The sequence below is a fragment of the Somniosus microcephalus genome, chromosome 5 (genome assembly GCF_052327205.1).
Source record: "Somniosus microcephalus isolate GS21.2 chromosome 5, FLI_Smic_1.0, whole genome shotgun sequence".
NCBI classification, from domain to species: domain Eukaryota; kingdom Metazoa; phylum Chordata; class Chondrichthyes; order Squaliformes; family Somniosidae; genus Somniosus; species Somniosus microcephalus.
The window spans coordinates 161,013,560-161,028,856 of NC_140991.1; the positions used below are offsets into that span (position 1 = coordinate 161,013,560).

General features: G+C 47.6%; 1 long non-coding RNA gene across 1 annotated transcript; it reads right to left on the minus strand.

Annotated features, from left to right (window-relative positions):
- Window positions 1-2,218: 2,218 nt before the first annotated feature.
- Window positions 2,219-13,257, minus strand: LOC147117413 (uncharacterized). The gene is made up of 3 exons (XR_015078289.1): window positions 13,158-13,257; window positions 6,038-6,074; window positions 2,219-2,699 (listed from the first exon to the last, which is right to left on the minus strand). It is a non-coding gene; the product is annotated as an uncharacterized LOC147117413 (long non-coding RNA).
- Between the last annotated feature and the right edge of the window lie 2,040 nt (window positions 13,258-15,297).

The following is a 15,297-nucleotide window of genomic DNA, read 5'->3' on the forward strand; positions in this document are numbered from 1 at the left end:
ACAAGCCGGCTGCGCGGGTTCCCTGGAGCAGTGCCCGGCTGCGCACCTCACAGGGAACACTACTCCGGCTGCCTCTGGTGAGCAGCAGATGAACTCACAAGTGTGGTTTCCCATTGGAAACCCACTCCGAGAAAGTCCACCCGCACCTTTCCAAAACTGTGCAGAGATGAAATGAATATCACGATGAGCAACACAACAGAGACCTATTTTTAGATCACCAGGTGTTACGTCATTTTGCCATGAATAGTATTTACAGCGCTGACAAAATGCACATTAATTCATGAGTGATATAACTGACAATTAGGTTGAAATTTTTTGCGTGATCTTTGCAAATGTGCGTGGTTTAGAGTGGCTTTCCTGGCATGGGGAGGAAAATGACAGCTTGAACTGAAGTTATGAGGTATGCTTTCATGAGTATGAGGTAAAAATTCTTGTTCCAGAAACTTATTTTTAAAGTATGAATCATAATGTCAACAAACATGGAGTTATGAAATTATTGCCTTTGCAATAATTGCCAATAAATGAACTTGCAAAATTTAAAAGGCACTTGAGAATTGCGGCAAAAAATGAAATGCCTCAAAATGCCATACAGAATAAAAAAGGACCATCAAACCAGATAATGGCAAAATAATGCCAAATAAAATGTTTGTGAGAAGTCACACAACACCAGGTTATAGTCCAACATTGATTTCAAATAAAGCTGTTGCACTATAACCTGGTGTTGTGTGACTTCTCACAATTGTCCACCCCAGTCCAACACCGGCATCTCCAAATAAAATGTTACCTGGGCATCTGGAGGTGGTGCAAATTTGCCATTTATTAAGCAAGGGAGGCAACAGTTTGCCATTTTAAGGGTGTAGTATAATTTTAACTTGCTGCTGGTACACACCAACACTAAATTTGGAGTGTAAATCCAGAGTCAGAATCTGAACTGAGAGCAAAATAGAGTGGGACTCGCCTGGAGGAGGGCATCTAACACTGCTTGCGTTTGAGACTGCAGGAAGTATAAATCCAACGTGGTGTCAAACCTGATTTATTAAATGCTTAGGGGGCCTGTTGGGCCCCTGGATACTTCTTAAAACTACCTGGGGGAAAAATTCAGTATCGCCCCGTTTGGGGCACCATTATCGGCCATGCGCAAAGTTTAGCGCCTGGCGCTAATTATCGCCTCCGACAGCAAACTTGGCTTTTATCGCCCCTGGAGGTGATTGGAGCACTAAATCAGGTGCTTCACACCTGTCTTAAGGTGCAAAGGCCGAGGAGCGAGGCGATACCTCAGAGCGCTGGCGAAGCAAGGAAGGGCAAATCAAAATAAACCTGCAAAGTGCTGCTCAGTACCCAAAACTCCTTCATACAGCGTTGAATCTCTCCAGAAGTCTCTCTCTCTCTCTCTCTCTCTCAGAATGCGTGGTGCAAAAATGTCACCGACAAAAAAAGGCAGGAACCGGTCACCTTTAAATAGCGCTCCCCTAGTCCCTTTCTGACAGCATAACACTCCCCCCAACCTGTCGTTGCTAGGTAAGGCAGGGGGCACTACTCAATATCCAGTCTGGGGCGCTAACAGAGCGTTGCGCACTCGACTGATGTCACAATCTGCTGGTGCAGGAGATCGTGGCGGTAGTGTTTAGCGCCGCCGCAAAATGTCTGGTTAATTTCGCAAGCGGCGCAAACATCGCCGTGCCTGGGTACTAGTTGCTTTGCGCCCCATTAGCGCCCTCTTAAGGTGCTAATGGGAGGTGCAAACAACTGAATTTCCACCACCACCCCCCCGCCCCCCCCCCGCCTTTAAGTTAACCATTTAGAGGCTCTCTGAATTGTTAACTTGTTCGGAGAGAGCTCTGCATGTATCCAGGCATGCACAAAGATCTCCCATGGGCTGAACAGTTAGGGCTCCAGCCAGCCAGGAACCTAACAATATAAACAAGGTTCTGCCTGACTGGAGACCAAATTGCAGCTACTGGTCTCAGACTGGAGTGTGAATGCATCAGACATTACTGGCTGCGGACTTTCCATGATGTGCCATCGGAAAGTTCGAACAGATCAGCAAAGCAAAATCCACACAGAGCTGTCATTCTACCCAAATTAACGGTATGCAACATCCAATGCCACCGCCGGCACCTGCTTATGTTTCCCTCTGGCACTACAGGGAGAAACTGCCCCTTGCACTTCTGCAGCTGCCCTATAGTAGGTTTGCAGCATTAGATTATTTCTCTGTCAGACATTCATGAAACATTATCACCTTGCACAGTTTGTCATCATGGTGATCAAAACCTGTTTACTATTTAAAAGTTGTGTGATGATTTAATACTATTGCCTCTAATATTAAAGGTGCTAAATGAAGATGATACAACTTCAGAATTGTTTTAACGTTAATTTATGAACAGTTAATGCATCAGAACAGCTTTACATATGGCTAATATGGTTCTCCAGACCATTAATACCTGATAATTTGACCCATTTTATTACAAAAGTCTTGACCTTCTTTGGATGGCTGGTTTAATGACAGCTATCAGAACCTGAGCCACAGCAGGTGCCACAGTCTGGAAGCCACAATGAAAGTTGTGCTCTGTTCTGTCCCCTAAAGCCTCAAAAGCTGCAGTCTGTTTCTGGGAAGGTGAGGTCCTGACTGGTCCCTGGACGCTCCTTAACTCAGGATCTGCTACAGATTCCAGTGAAACTGCCATTCACTCCATTGGTGCCTGCAAGGAAGACAAAGCTGCCGTGATGTTGCTGCAAAGGAAAGCTGTAGACCGAAGTGTCGCACCTATCAGTTGCTGCACATCCTCTGATATTGACCTGTGCCTGCACTTAAGTGTGATGTTCGTTGAATAACTTTTTTGGGGGGTAAATATCCAGGAGCTCAGGGTCCCAGGGCTCCAAAGCCCTTGGCAGTCTTCTGGTGCCCATGGTGGGCAAGGAAGAAAGAAACAAGTGTCCAGTGTGGTAGATTGCCTGCCCTTGTGAGGTCATTGATTTTTTTTTGGCACTGTCCTGCAATCCTGGAAGTTGGCATTCAAGGTTAGTGCCATTTCTTTCCAGGTGGCGTAAGTTATATTTCTGGGTAGTTTGCTGGTACCCACACCCAGAAATCTGTACTCATGCCTTCTATCTCCTACAGGAGAGCTTGGAAATATGTATCTGAAAAATGTTGGGGGTTCTGCTGTATGGGGATACGCCCTGCTTCTCTTTTGATCCAGGCATCCTTGAGTGGTCATAATTCTTGAAAAGTTTCAGGAAAAAGAGTGAAAAGACGGGCAGTGAATTTATCTGAGAGTGAAGTTAGAGAGCCGAGCACTGTCCCTTGTTTACCTATTTGTCCCCCAATCTATTGCTGAAGTGTAGAAGCTGACCTAAGTTTTTAACGGCTGCACATCTGTTTCCTTGTAGTTCAGCCCTTTAAACCCATATTATATAGATTTTACACCAATGACTAATCATAGAATCATAGGGGGAGAAATTCAGTAGCTTGCGCCACCCGTTAGCGCCTTAAGAGGGCGCTAAGCCAACTGGCGCCCGGGCGCAGCACTGCCCACGCCTCCCTCTAAATTCCGCGGGATGTTAGTGGTTGCGCTAACCGTTAGCGCTGCGCCGCTGCCGATGACGTCATCGGTGTGCGCAGTGCCCCGCTGACGCCCCAGCCACGATATTCGGCAGCGCCCCCTGATTTACCGCTGGACGCTATGCCCGACCGGTTCGGGGGGCCTACCTACGGCCGGGGAGGCGCAAATTAAAGACGAGGTGCGGGGCGGCCATTTTTGTTGTTGGCCGCCTGCCAGCACCTGCCTGCACTCCCGTCCCCGGCCTCCTGAACCCCCCACCCCACCCCCGGGGAGTGCCGGCTGCGTTCCAAGAGCCCAGCACTTCTCTTCGGTGCCGGGCTCTTTTGCCTGCACTCCTGATCCATGGGGGCCCAGCTGGGCCCCAGATCGCGTGGCACAAGGCCCCTCCCCTTTAAGAAGGGGAGGAAGGCCTGCAATACCGCAGCGCGACATGCCGCAGCGTGTGATGCTGCGGCACGTAGCGCCACGATATTCACTCGCAGCGCCCCAAGAGGGATGCGGGGCACCTCCAGTAGCGTCGCGCTTCCCTTTGGGGTGCAACCACTCAATTTCCGGTGGGCGGGCGCGAATGTTTCCGGGGCGCTACTTCTAGCGCCCTGGCGAGGCTGGCGCCGCAAAAGGGGCTATACTCAATTTCTCCCCCATAGAATCAAAGAAAGTTACAGCACGGAAGGAGGCCATTTCGGCCCATCGTGTCCGCGCCGGCCAACAAAGAGCGAACCAGCCTAATCCCACTTCCCAGCTCTTGGTCCGTAGCCCTGCAGGTTACAGCATCCCAAGTGCACATCCAAGTGCTTTTTAAATGTGGTTAGGGTTCCTGCCTCTACCACCCTTTCAGGCAGTGAGTTCCAGACCCCCACAACCCTCTGGGTGAAGAAATTTCCCCTCAAATCCCCTCTAAACCTTCCACCAATAACTTTAAATTTGTGCCCCCTGGTTTTTGACCCCTCTGCTAAGGGAAATAGGTCCTTTCTACCCACTTTATCTAGGCCCCTCATAATTTTATACACCTCAATAAGGTCTCCCCTCAACCTCCTCTGTTCCAAGAAAAACAAACCCAGCCTATCCAGTCTTTCTTCATAGCTAAGATTCTCTACCCCCGGCAACATCCTTATAAATCTCCTCTGCACCCTCTCTAGTGCAATCACATCTTTCCTGTAATGTGGTGACCAGAACTGCACGCAGTACTCTAACTGAGGCCTAACTAGTGTTTTATACAATTGAAGCATAGCCCCCCTGCTCTTATATTCTATGCCATGGCTAATAAAGGCAAGCATTCCATGTGCCTTCTTAACCACCTTATCTACCGGAACTGCTACCTTCAGGGATCTGTGGACATGCACTCCAAGATCTCTTTGTTCCTCTACACTACTCAGTGTCCTTCCATTTAATGTGTATTCACTTTCCTTGTTAGCCCTCCCCAAATGCATTACCTCATACTTCTCTGGATTGAATTCCATTTGCCACTGTCCTGCCCACCTGACCAATTTATTGATATCTTCCTGCAGCCTACAGCTTCCTTCTTCAGTATCAACCACACAGCCGATTTTAGTATCATCTGCAAACTTCTTAATCATACCCCCTATATTCAAGTCTAAATCATTGATATATACCACAACAAGCAAGGGACCTAGTACTGAGCCCTGCAGACCCCACTGGAAACAGCCTTACAGTCACAAAAACACCCTCTGCTTCCTGCCTCTGAGCCAGTTTTGAATCCAACTTGACACTTTGCCCTGGATCCCATGGGCTTTTAACTTCATGACCAATCTGCCATGTGGAACCTTATCAAAAGCCTTGCTAAAATTCGTATACACTACATCAAATGCACTACCCTCATCTTCCCTCCTTGTTACCTCCTCAAAAAATTCAGTCAGGTTTGTCAAACACGACCTTCCCTTAACAAATCCGTGCTGACTATCCTTGATTAATCCATGTCTTTCTAAATGAAGATTTATCCTGTCCTTCAGAATTCTTTCCAATAATTTTCCCACTATTGAAGTTAGGCTGACTGCCCTGTAATTAATCGGTCTATCCTTTTCTCCCTTTTTAAACAAGGGTACCACATTAGCAGTCCTCCAGTCCACCGGCACCACACCTGAAGCCAGAGAGGATTGAAAAATGATGGTCAGGGCCTCTGCTAATTCCTCTTCTGTTTCGCTTAACAGCCTGGGATACTTTTCATCCGGGCCTGGGGATTCATCCACTTTTAAAGCTGCTAAACCCCTTAATACTTCCTCTCTCACTATTTTTATTTCATCTAATATTTCACATTCCTTCTCCCTCAGGGACTAATATTGGAGTGAAGTGTGTGCTTTTACACTGTGCTTTGAACATTGTTTAAATGTAGCCTTCTAGCATGTGTCCAAGAGAAGGAACCAGAAGGCAGGAGTTGAAAGTTATAGAAAAGCAATCAACTCCAGATCACATCAACAGTCAGCATTAACTGAAGTACATGACAAGCACTATGCACTAACCTGCTGTTCATCTTATCTTTCTCTGAAAGGACATTGGCTGCCATAAGAGGGAAAAGCAAAAAAAATGGGATTAGAATGAAGAGCTCCAGTTGAAGAGCAAGCACTGGCACAGGTACAATGGCCTCAATTATTTCCTTTGTGCTGTAACTTACATATTACATCACATAGAAAGCACAACGCAGAAACAGGCCATCAGCCCAACTGATCTATGTCAGTGTTTCTGCTCCGCTCAAGCCTCCTCCTCCATTGTTCATCTAACCCTATCAGCATATCTTTCTATTCCTTTCTCCCTCATGTGCTTATCTAGCTTCCCCTTAAATGTACCAAAGCCTCAATTACTCCTTGTGGCAACGTGTAATCATAACTTCTATGATTTGCTGATATTCAAGAGCAAAGTGTAAGCCCATCTCTCAAGCTTTGTTTCATGCTGTTAAACTATATCCTTAACTTAGATGTTACTAGTTAGAAATTGAAGAAAGAATTGATTGCTCCCAGCTCTTGATTGGTCTTTCACTAAAGAGGTCAAAAATTAATTGCAGCCTAAAAAAAGAGTGGAAACATTACTGTTTTGTTGAATGTTAAGCAAATACTGTCTGCTTATTAGCTATTATTTGTTTAATTAATTTGTACTGAAAAATAACCCCATCTTGGACCCGAATTGGAGAGCTACACTCTGCCGTGGAATGACTGACCTTGACCTGCAGTGAGGGAGGAATATTGTTTATGTGCAGAACAAATTTTATTGAGGTTTTTCTGTACACACAAGAATCCCTGTGGTATCTGAAATCTCTGCAATTGGAATTAATGGGTTGTTAGCTTTGGCAAGACCCAAAAGTTTCCAAGTGTCAATATAGCACAGATGTCCAAATATCAGCACAAGGATGTGCCTTGGGATCCATTTTAGTGACTAAGCTCTCAATCTCAATTTCAGGTGACAGCTTTAAACATTCTGAGAATCTATTTATAATTTCCAGTGGTTGACCATTTTTGGATCTTACCAGTATCGTTCTTTTTCCCTTCTCCCTCTCACTTCAAAATCATCCAATTTGTTTTTGGTAAAGTATTCATCAGGCCTACTATTTTATGCCCTCAGTCTAATTGCCAATTATCCAAAGAAATTATTATTTTTATTGTACTATCCAGTTGGTCATTCACATCATCTACCCAAACTGTCTCTTAATGAACCAATTAGGCTTTTAGGGGGAAACATTCGGTTGGTTAGTGCTAATGACTTGCCGCCCAAGAGCGGCGATTTTAGCGCCACCCATGGAATTGACGTGGCGGTTTGCGGTGGCACTAAACACTACTGCCATGATCTCCTGCGTCCGGAGATCGTGACATCATCAAAGCGCACATTGCCCCGGACCGAAAATTGATTCTTGCCCCCTGCCTCAGCACCTGGCGCTAGGAACGACAGGTAGAGGGGGACGGTTTGCAGTCGGCTGGAAGCTGGGGGAGTGCTATTTAAAGGCATACGCTTCTTGCTTTTTCCTGTCGGCAAAAGATGCTGCATACGCAGGTTGAGAGAGAGAGAGAGAGGTGTCTGGAGACATTTAACACTGTCCTACAAGGAGTTTTGTTCCTCAGCAAGACTTTTCAGGTTCCCTTTTCTGTCAGCTTTATTACTACCACATTTAGAAGATTAAATGGGGGCTGTACTGGCACGGGGCCTCATCCTTCAGCTTCACCATCGGAGGCAGCAGAGGCGGAGAGAGAGATTGGAAAACGTGGCCAGAGGGAGGAGGGCCAACAGGGCTCTGCACAGGAGACCTTATCCTCCCAGGGTATTCCGGGAGCAATTCTCATATATCCATCTGTCTGAGGGGCAGTGTTTTAGAAGGCTCTGCTTCAGCAAGGAGGTGGTCACAGAGCTCTGCCACCTCCTGCAGCCAGAGCTCCACCTCAGCTTAGGACCAGGACATCTTTGTAATTGTGACAGTGAAGGTGACAGTGGCTCTCAATTTCTACACCAACAGCTCCTTCCAGACTTCAACAGGGGATATTGCGAACATCTCCCAGTTCGCCGCCCATTGTTGCATCCGCGAGGTCACAAATGTTCTTTTCAAAAGGAGACAGCAGTACATCTCTTTCCCCATGACCCAAGACAAACAGCGTGAATGCGCATGTGGCTTCGCTAGGAGAGTGGGCTTCTCCATGGTTCAGGGCGCCATTGACTGCATGCACGTGGCATTGCGGGCACCTCATGAAAATGCAAAGGTTTTCCGCAACCGCAAAGGCTACCACTCTCTCAACGTCCAGTTGGTTTGCGACCACAGCAGCGCATCCTCGCCGTCAATACCCGTTATCCTGGCAGCAGTCACGATGCATTCATCCTGCGCCAGACTGGTGTCCCAGACCTGTTCCAACCACCGCATCAACCTTGTGGCTGGCTCCTCGGGGACAAGGGTTATCCACCCTGCACCTGGCTGATGACACCGCTCCGTAACCCCAACACTCCTGCTGAGCTTGCATACAATGAGAGCCATAGCACCACCAGGAACCTCACTGAACAGACGATTGGTATGCTGAAGCAATGGTTCCGGTGTCTTGACCACTCTGGAGGAGCTCTACAGTACTCCCCGATCGAGTATCAGTTTTCATTGTTGTGTGCTGCATGCTTCACAAACTCGCAATTCTGAGGACCCAGCCATTGCCACCAGGGATTGGTGAACCACCTCAGGAGGAGGAAGAGGTAGAGGAGGAGGAGGCAGAGGAGGAGGATGAAGAGGAGAATGAACAGCAACAACGTGGGAGGGAGGCGCTCAATTTTGCTTCTGCAAGGACCGTTCGTGAACGCCTCATAAGACACTGCTTCCGATGAATGTTTGAGAAGATGGCTTTTGGGATCAACAAGCACATCATTACAGCCATCCTGCAGCCCCTATTACCAGGCAAAACTCCAATGAGTAACATGAGGAGATTTGTAACATTTCAATAAAAATATTTATTTTTCTGACCAACTGTGTCTTATTAAGCACAACCAAAAACAAACAAACACAATTCATTAACAAACAAAACTAATTCTTACCACATCGAAATAAGTCTTAACAGAGTTAACAATATATTTACATACACATCTAACTTTGATGCAAATATTCCCCCCATATGTTAGAGAAATTTTAGTTATTCGCCCTTCGAGAATGCTCTCCTTCCCCTTCGCACTTCCCCCCTTCCAACCCTACTGCTCCTCCGTAATGTGGCCCCAGTGGCTGCAGCAAGGCTGGCAGAAGGCTGCTAAATGTTGGATCCAGAGACTACAGATGGCCTTGAAGGATGCCCTTGACCAGCTCTGGGCCTGGAGGGCCCGGCTGCAGACTGCACCAACTCTGCATGGGCGGCAGCAGTCTGGGCTGGCTGGGTTACAGGCTGTGGCAAGTGCACTGGCGGAGTGGCAGTGGTGGGAGCTGGAATGCTGTCATCCTGAGAGAGGGCAGCGCCTTCCTGCTCAACCGACACACTGCCACTCCCCAGGGGCAGAACCTCAGCATCCGGAGCACTCTGCTCGAGCTGAGAATGCTGGTCTGCTGCGGCACCGAGAGATCCCCGACGACAGTGGTCAACCCAGCTACGATGGCAGCAGCCAGCACTTGCGTGGCATCAATCTGAGACTGTATGAGAGCAGTCTGAGATTGGTTGGCACCAACCAATGACTCGATTCCAGCACTAAGCAAATGTGTTACCTCGACCTGTGCTGCAATAGATGCTGCCACCTCACCCATTACACGCGGCATAAGGTCTGGGTTCCCACGGTCTCTCTGCCATTCAACCATCCTCTGCAATGAGGCAAGGATAGGGTCAAGAGTTTGCGCACAGATGACAGCTGTGCTGGAGGCGGACTCCTCCACGCTCCTAGCCAATGCATCCCTGCTCTTGGGCACCCTTGCCATTGCATCCATGAGCTCAGTATGCATGTTCATCACCTGAGTATTCATCGCCATGATATCAAGGTCCTCATCTGAGGCCTGTGCAACAGAACTCGTGCGCGCACTCACCCTCAGGGGAGATGGCCCCCAAACTTCCCTTCCCCCATGGCATTATTGCAGCCTGCTGGGTCCTGGAGCTTCACCCAAATCAGATCCAAATCCCCTGCTCCCCTCCAGTGAACGCGTGGCCCCAGTATCGGATGTCTCGCCCTCGGGAGACACAGGCGATGAGGCACAGGCTTCGTGTTCCTCCTCCTCTCCCATGTTGCTACCACTGAGAGGCTGAGGGACAGGCTGGTCAGATGGTGGCTCAATATCTGAAAGCAGGAAGGCACAAGGGTGGCTTTAACGTGAGGGCATAGGGGCAGGAAGGGAGCAAGGAATGGAGACAGTATAGTTAGATGGAAAGTGGGAAAGGCTGGTGTTGTGAGGGGCAAGTGGTATGAGAGAGGAGAGAGTGATGATGAATATACCGTTGCTGTCCCCAAGGGGGTCAACCTCTCCAACTGCCACAGCGCCCATGACATGACTGGTGATGTGTCTGTGAACTCACTCCTCCAGCTGTATAAGAGGGTGCAGCTCCACCTGACCTCCTCCTGTGCATTGCTGCTTCCTCCAGTTATGTGAAAACTGCAAGAAAAAGGACAGCGTGTGAGTGAGTGTGCAGCCATGTGTTTGGCTGATGTGCCTACCATAGTTGAATAGCCATTAATGCCTGCAAGGTGTGGGATGTGGATTTGACTTTTAGTAGATGGGCATAGTTGTTGGGTGAGTGTTGGGGATTTGGGGATTTACACCGTCAGTGCACAGAGTGAGGTTGAGATGGTGCGATGCACAGGTATTTCATGCATCTACTCACCCTGACCACCCGAGTGAGCTCATTGAACTTCTTGCGGCACTGTGTATGAGTCCTTTGGACCAGGCTCCTGGATGAAACTACTGGGCAACCTCCCTCCACACCCTTGTGAACTCCCAGGGCACTGCCCTCCTGCCAGTGTATGGAAACAGCACTGCCCATCAGCGTTCCACAGCCACAACCAGAACCACCAATGCCTGGTCGCTAAACCGACAAGCTCTCTCCCTGGGCCTCTGAGTAGCCATGATAATCTTTGGTGGAGATTTGCACCTCTTTGCAGGCCCAGGTCAAATGCAGCAATGAGCAGGGTGAGGCTGTGCAGCATGATGGACCCTCCCCTTTAAGAACTGGAAGGCGTCTGAATACAAGGTAATTGACATCGCCTGAGCTTGAGTAGTGCTCTGAGGTAGCACCCTGCTCCCCAACGTTAGCACCCTAAGAGAGGTGTGTAGCGCTTGATATAGCACTCCAATCACCTCCAAGGGTGCTGGAGACGAATTTCCCAGTCGCCGGTGGTAATTTGCGCCAGGCGCAAAATTTTGTGCCTGGCCGATATTAGCGCCCCAAAATGGGCGATACCGAATTTTTCCCCCTTAATATTTCTCTACCTTGTTCATAGCTAAACATTTTCCTTCGATTTGTCTTACTGTTTTACACCTTACTATTATCATCTTACACTTGCTTATGCTCACTTTCCTAGTTATCCTCAACTGCTTTTGTATAACTCCTGGTCCTCACTGCTTCTGATTCTTCATATCTTTTAAAATAATTCTTATCAACCTTAAAGGTTTTTGACCTCCTTGTATCCCATTATGGTCTTCCTTTTGTTATTTTTCTTTGTTATCTCACAGAGTGTACTCTTTTTCCAGTTCACTTATGTTTTTTCTTCTAAAGTCTTAAATATGTCTCAGGTTTTTGCCTTTATTAAGCTTTCAAATCTAGCTACACAATGATCACTAAAATTCAAATATTCAGTCACTTCAAGGTTATTAATCACTTCTAGTGGACTACAAAATATTACATTTAATCTAATATTCCTGTTAATGCCCTTCTTCAGGTATTGTATTAAGATGCAGTTACTTGTTGCTTCTATAAAACTGTTATGGGGAAAAATTGGGTCACGCCCCCTTTGGGGTGCTAACTTCACCGGGGCGCTACTTTTAGTGCCCCAAAAAAATTAGCACCCCCCATGGCCAAAATTCACTGGTAGCGCCCCTAGAGGGAGGCGGGGCGCTACTGGAAGTAAAGCAACTAGCGCCCGGGCGCAGCGCCGCCAATGCCTCCCATGAAATTCAGTGTAAAGTTAGCGGCGGCGGTAACCGTTAGCACCCCATGGGGCTGCGCCGCCGGCGATGACATCATCGCTGTGTGCAGCGCCCCGCTCACGCCCCAGCCGCAATCTTCGGTAGCGCCCCCTGATTTACCGCCGGACGCTATGTCTGACGGGATCAGGGGGGCCAACCTGCGGCCGGGGTGGTGCAAATTAAAGGGGAAGTGCCGGGCAGCTATTTCTGTTGCTGGCCGCTTGCCAGTCCCCGTTCTCCTCTGCAGCCCCCCGGGGGAGTGCCAGCTGCGCTCCGTGAACCCGCCACTGCTCTTGAGTGCCGGGCTCTTTTGCCGGCACTCCGATTCCTGGTGGCCCAGCTGGGCCCCGGGTCGCGGTGCGCTAGGCTCCTCCCCTTTAATAAGGGGAGGAAGGCCTGCAGTACCCCAGGGCGCTAACGGGAGGCGCAAAGCAACCACATTTTTTGTTGTCTTTGGTCTGTTCACTTTGCCTCAGAGATATAGGGCTGAATTTTCACGGGGAAGGCGGGTTGAGGGCGGGGGGCTCCCAGACGGTTGGGAAACCCGGGAGAATGGGTTTCCCGCAGTCCCTGCCGACTTTAATGACAGGGCCTGATTTGAATGGGAAGCCTCTGTTTCCCATCTGCAGCCAGACAGATTGAGAGACTGGCTGGCTCCGGGCGGGTAGGCCTGTGGCACTAGGCCACACAGAGCAGGGAAGGAGGGATGCATGGCAGCCGGGAGCAGCAACTAGATCGGCGGGGGGGGGTGGGGTGGCTTGGAAAAAGATCGAGGGCCAGGCCAGGGAGAAGATCGGAGTGGGGGGGGGGTGCAGTTGTCCAGGAAGATTGGGGATGGGCTGGGAAGAAGATCGAGGGAGGGCGATCCGGGAAGAGGATTGGGGGGTGTGGGGTGGGGGGTGGGTCGGGAAGAAGATCAAGGGGGCCAGGTCGAGATGAAGATCGGTGGGGGTGGCCAGGCTGAGAAGATCGGGGGGGGGTCTTCAATCGCGGGGAGCGAGTTAGGCAGGGATGCTGGTAAGTGTAAAGGCACTTACCTCCTGCATCCAGCAGTCCTCACCTTGCATTAGCAGGCAGGTTTCACGAGGTCTGTAAAACTGGACCAGCTAAACTTAAAGACAAAATGGAGGTTAAAGAAGAGGCTTCCAGCCTCATTATAATATTTAAATAGACGAGCCGCCTCCTGGCATCGGGTTGGTCGCCATCTGTTAAACCTGTGGGCAGGTTGGAGGCAGGTTCAGGTCGGGTTTCCGATTTTTAACACTTTAACTACTCCACACGTCCCCAACCCACCGTTCCTTTCAGGTTAAAAATTACCCCGATTGAAATTCCTCCATGACTGTCACATTATGATTTCCTGTAGCTTTTCTTGTTTGGCGAAAAAAATCACTTATTATTCTCCAACTGGTAGTCAATAGCAGTTGGCCTCTATTATTAATTTCTGCCACATTGCTTCAGATTTCTTTTCTTCATGTCTTTACATCCACTCTCCTAACAGTTATTATCATCTCCTTTACCAACCATGCTAATCTGCAAAGTATATGATGCCCTCTTAGCTCCATCTCCTGCCCATCAGCAATATTTTGTTATGCCAAAAGAGCAGAATTTACACTTATTTTTAAATTTGCCCCCATACCTTTATATTCCTTCTTTAGTTTCTCAATCTTCTGTTCAAGTTATCATTTGTCCATGTGTAATACCATTACTGGTTTATATCTCTTCCTTGGAACCTGCTAGCAATAGGGCTCAGGATCTGACAGGTGTTCCAAGTTCTAGCAGTACTTTAAGGAGTAGCTCCAGTGAACTGGGAGCACTGAGATGGGAATGGGGGATCTGCAAACACTACGGAGCATTAGGATAGGTTACAGGATCTGGATTCATTTGGAGAGGGGTCCTGGGGAATGGGAGGGAACTCCTCAGATATCAGAGCATTTATGATAATCCTGATAGCCCAGCTTTAAGGTTTGACATTCTGTAGAAAAGAGCATAGAAGCCCCGGTGCTCATTTCCAATGAGTGAACAGTACACAAAAATTGAGCTGCAGGAGACCAGGACATCATTAAACAAATGTAAATAAATTTGGGTCCTTTAATAAACCCGCCACTCATTTATAGCATGGTCTTAAAAATGCTGAAATTCTCTTCTCTTAAATGCCAACAAAAGAAATCATAGGTGTTGCTAGTTACTTCGGTTGTCTAATTTTGAAGCAAAATTGAGCAGAAAAGGAGCAGTTGTTAATGAAACTGAAATAAAGAATTCAATCTCCAGTTTATTTCAAAGTCTTTTGCAAAAACAAAGGAACTCACACATCCTCACAAGCATACATCTTTCTACTTCAACTCAAGAGAAATGCTTGCTGGGAAAATTTGCAAACTGTAAATGCTCAGACTGCACAGATGTGCTTGGTAACTTGCTTTAACTGTTTTGGAGGAAAATATACATCAAAGCCTATGCATTAGAAATAGATTGAAGCTTTGAAGCAAAAACTTTATTGAAGGTATTAAAAGACACAAAGGACAACTCAATGGGTACATGAAATCACATTATTGTAAAATTTGTAAATTTTGAAGTTTTATTTTGTTTAAAATCTTATTTTAGATAATAGAAATTTCAGTTACTGAGAAAAAAATGGTGGCTGATTTTTTTCTGAAAACATTTTGAGTAATCTGATTGATTTACCTTTTTTATTATCGGCAGCTTATTCTAACTGGTCCTTCAGGATTGGTTCTTTCATAAATTCTTAGCAGTTTTTCTGGAAAATGAGGGAAGTGTGTCAGTGAGTGTGATGCAATGTGTTTGGTCGATGTGGCTGTATTGGTTGAATAGCTAGCAGTGTGCAAGCTGTGAGATGTGGGTGTGAGGCTTGCAGCAATGGTAAGCGTGTGAGGGTGAGGTGGAGCATATGAATGTGAGGTATGATTGATAGAGATTGTTAGTAGGTGAGTGATGGGGGTATGGTGTATTGAGCAGTGTGTGAGGCTAGTGGTGCAGTTGGTGGGATATGGCATTTGAAGATGCATTCACTCACCTTGACCACTCGTGTGCTTTCCTCATTTTTGTTATCTATGCTCCTTACCTCTTCTGATTTGCTGATGTTTTACTTAAACCGATGAACCAAATATGGTGGCTAAAGTGTGACAGCAAAGCCTCATGTTACAATGTGAGTAACAAGAAGTG